The sequence below is a fragment of the Gymnodraco acuticeps genome, unplaced genomic scaffold, assembly GCF_902827175.1.
Source record: "Gymnodraco acuticeps unplaced genomic scaffold, fGymAcu1.1, whole genome shotgun sequence".
Classification (NCBI taxonomy): domain Eukaryota; kingdom Metazoa; phylum Chordata; class Actinopteri; order Perciformes; family Bathydraconidae; genus Gymnodraco; species Gymnodraco acuticeps.
In genome coordinates, this window is record NW_022992182.1 from 125,910 (window position 1) to 130,095 (window position 4,186).

The window sequence follows — 4,186 nt, forward strand, 5'->3', positions numbered from 1 at the left end:
TCTGGTGTTTCCGTCTCCAAAACTATAAAAACACACGGTGTCAGAAAACATCTATTGGGAGTTAATGTCCGTTCTCATATATGTTAACACATAGCGTATTTGCTAATGCAGTATCATGCTAATATCACTCTGCATGCCGCTCAGTTTTTCCCTGAAAAGCCGAGTTTTGTCCGTGCCTCCGCTGTCACCTGCTCATTTACTGTGGCGGTGGAGGGCATCGGGTATCGATCCGGTTTGTGACTGTGTTAGCTGCTCTGCCGGTGTGTAATAAAGGCCTTCAGGCTATCCTGTCTCTCCCTTCAGTCTCACGAGTGCTTTCCAGACCTTGTAATCTTAATTAAATATGCAACTTCTGATCGCAACGGGGTCACTGTGTTTCGCATTTAAATGCCGATAGGAAAATCTGAACGCATGTAAAAAAAAAGAACAAAGAGTTTTTCAATTTCCCTCGTTAGCCTCCTGCTGCATTCCCCCTATAGGTTTTTTTTCTCCTCCAGAAGAATTTTTATGATATTTTCCTCCCCTCCCTTCCCCTCTCTCCTCGCAGTTTTCCCCAGACAGGTTCCTCAGTGTTTTAGAGGGGATGGATTTAATTGCTCTGTGGGGATTGGTTGGCTGTGCCGGGCTCGGCTGTTTAATTAGTGTACCCTGCCGGGATTGGTTTAATGCTTCATGATCTTGAAATTGTCTGATTGTTCAGCCCTCTGGGGACTCTCTCTGCCTACGTAGGCCAGCAGGTTTAGCTAAACATCGCTCCGGGCTGCTGCTGAACGCTTGAGAGGAGGAAGAGGAGGAGGAGGAGGAGGAGGAGGAAGAAGAGGAGGAGGAATTTGGTGCTGGCTGTGGTGTTGGGGGGGTTAACTTATATCACAAAACATCCTACATGAGAAGTGGAGGGTGTTTTCTGCAGGAATGTTTCTCCTCACATGAAAATAGATCCTATTGATTATTAATGCAGTGCCAATATTTAATCTGTGACTCAGTGTTTCTTTGTGATAAGAAAAGCGTGTGATACTTTGCTCTATAAGTTTCATCAGTGCTGGAAGTATATTTACTCAAGTACCACACTTACTATTTTGACATACTTGTACCTGAGTATTTCCATTGTATGTTACGTTTGATATGCATTAATCGGATCAAACCTCTACTGAAAGAGGCCCTTTTAGGCTTTTTGGGGTTTTCCATTTCCTGTAGTGTGTTTGGATTTTGTTGAAGTTGAAACTCCTTCATTGGACTGCTTTGTTTACTTCAGGAACATAATGACATCACTATGTACAATGTAGGCAAGAGTATAAATATGAACCTGAAAATTAGCATTATATGTCCCCTTTAAAATAAACTTCTACTTTACTCTAATATACAATTTGATGTAGGGCTGCTCAATTAATCATATTTTAATCGCAATTTACGATTATGGCTTGCAACGATTACGAAAACAACGTAATCGAAATAAAACGATTATTTTTAAATTATTATTATTCAGTTGAATTATACTTAAAGTTCAGGGTAGTCAACTGTTAAAAACATACTGTTCACATTTTTTTCTCCGATAAATGGATGTTTTCAAAGTAAATGAATAATCGCATTTAATAATCGCAATTACAATTATTGACCCAAATAATCGAGATTATGATTTTTGCCATAATCGAGCAGCCATAATTTGATGCCACTTCATACTTCTACTCCACTACATTTTAGAGGGAAATATTGTACCTTTTACTACATTTATTTGACACACATAGATACTTTTTACATATAAAAACACATGCTATTCTTATATGATATAATGCAGTGCTGTATTACTAATCACAACATTTCTAAAATGTACTCGTACTTTATTAAAATGCTCTTTGTTGGTGATAAAACAGGATAATACAATATTCTATAATAATATAATGATGATAAAAAGCCCTTATGTGCGTAAGTACTTTTTCTTTAAGTACATTTAGCTGATTGATACTTATAGGACTTTGAGTGCGGAATATTTTAGGACCATAGTATTTCTACTTGCACTTAAGTAAATAATTACTTCGTCCACGTCCTTCTCATTTCTATTTTGCATCTCAAGCGCCTTTCGCTCGTTCTGAATGTCTCCGCAGCGTCGAGGCCAGCCGGATCATTTCCTCTCCAGATCTCTGAATGATGTGTTTGGTCACCTTGAGTGAGAGGAGCTTGGGGGGGGGGGGATTACTTTTGCGTAAATGGGGGGGGTGTCCCTCCTGTAGCCTTCCAGCAGACGCCCTTGGTTTGCTTCAATCACGGCGACGATGTTGACCTCAGCGGTAAATGTGCCCATCCTGGTCAGATATACTGAAGGCTGAACTCATCAGACTCATTGAGCACACTCTCAGAGAAGTCAACCTTCAAGTGCATAACTCTCAAGTGGATGATAATAATAATAAGAATACCTTACTCTGCCTGGACTCTGTAATGTTTCCCAGTGAAATTAGTTATGTTGTTGCTAGAGCCAGTTTGGTTTATTTATTTTATTATTTGTTTTGGTTTATTGCCCAACATTAGCCACCTTTAGCTTAGCGGTGGTGACGAGAAGTCATGTGACCGTGCTGTAGTTCCTTTATAGCCCAACATTAGCCACCTTTAGCTTAGCGGTGGTGACGTGAAGTCATGTGACCGTGCTGTAGTTCCTTTATAGCCCAACATTAGCCTCCTTTAGCTGAGCGGTGGTGACGTGAAGTCATGTGACCGTGCTGTAGTTCCTTTATAGCCCAACATTAGCCACCTTTAGCTTAGCGGTTGTGACGTGAAGTCATGTGACCGTGCTGTAGTTCCTTTATAGCCCAACATTAGCCACCTTTAGCTTAGCGGTGGTGACGTGAAGTCATGTGACCGTGCTGTAGTTCCTTTATAGCCCAACATTAGCCACCTTTAGCTTAGCGGTGGTGACGTGAAGTCATGTGACCGTGCTGTAGTTCCTTTATAGCCCAACATTCAAAAATCATAAAGTGTTGTTAATATGTGGAGATCATCCTGCTGAACTAAACGTGTAAGTATCATAAACAATTGTTTGTAACAGAGAGCAGAAAACCCTCTCTCTTTTCCTCCGTACCCAAATCTCTAAAAACGGGGGAACAACGGAGCTGATCCAGATTTGCGTCCGATATGACGTAATATCTGAAATGTCGACCCACGGCCCAATCAGAAACGTTGCTATCAGAAACAATGCCTGACTGTTTTGGACGTAATATGGTCTTTGTTTACATTAGCATCGCTAACACTCAGAGCTAACCTGTACTGGAGAGCATGTGTGTGAAGAAGCAGGAAATAAAAAGGAACTCACCTTGTGGTATAACCGGCAAGAGAGAAAGCCTTTGAGCTCCAAACTGTTTCAGAGAGAATCCTTGATAATCCATGATATGGCGTTTCATCAATTATTTTTATTTTTAAAGCTTTATACCCCAAATCAGCACGTTTGAAACAGGAAGTGAAATAGAGCGATATGAGGCATGGCTAGAATGGGTGATCTGTTTGGTATTTTGAGCAAAACACTTCATAGACATGTTTTTTATATATTTGTATATATATGAGACCTATGCTATTGCCTAAAATAGCATGATAGGTGACCTTTAATACAAAATGTGTACATGTAATTATACTTATAAAGCCACATCAAAATATATTTGTGTGCTCATGTTATATTTTGATGCTACTTCTGCAATATTTTCTAGTCTCGCCACAAACTGTTGTTACCCCGTTAGCATCTGACGTTAGCATCCCTCTATTCTCGGCGCAGATTCTTGATTCCTGATTTGAACTATAGTTTTTAAGGGCGAGAGCCAACGTCGCTGCAGTGGTAAATGAAAAACTAAAACACCTCGGTAGGGGTTTATGTGTGCTGCTGCAACAATTAGCAAATGTTTGTCTCTATGAAGAACCCTTCAGTTGTGCCCTCATGTTTTCTGCTTTTATTGCACCGAGGGGGTCATTTTCTTTCTTCCTCACCTCCTCAGAGACCGCGGGAGGATGCACATGATCACCAAAGTGATAGATCACATGATAACTCCCAAATGAGAGTCGCACCCTGAGCCTCCCCCTGTTCTCCCTGGGGAAGGATGCCCTGATTACTGAGAGACTGTGTGCTGTGTAGAGAACCTTCTCCAGCTGCTGGGGGTGTTTGTGCGGTGATGATAAGAGTTGTGAGTAATCAGAGTGGGGTTGTGTAGACAAT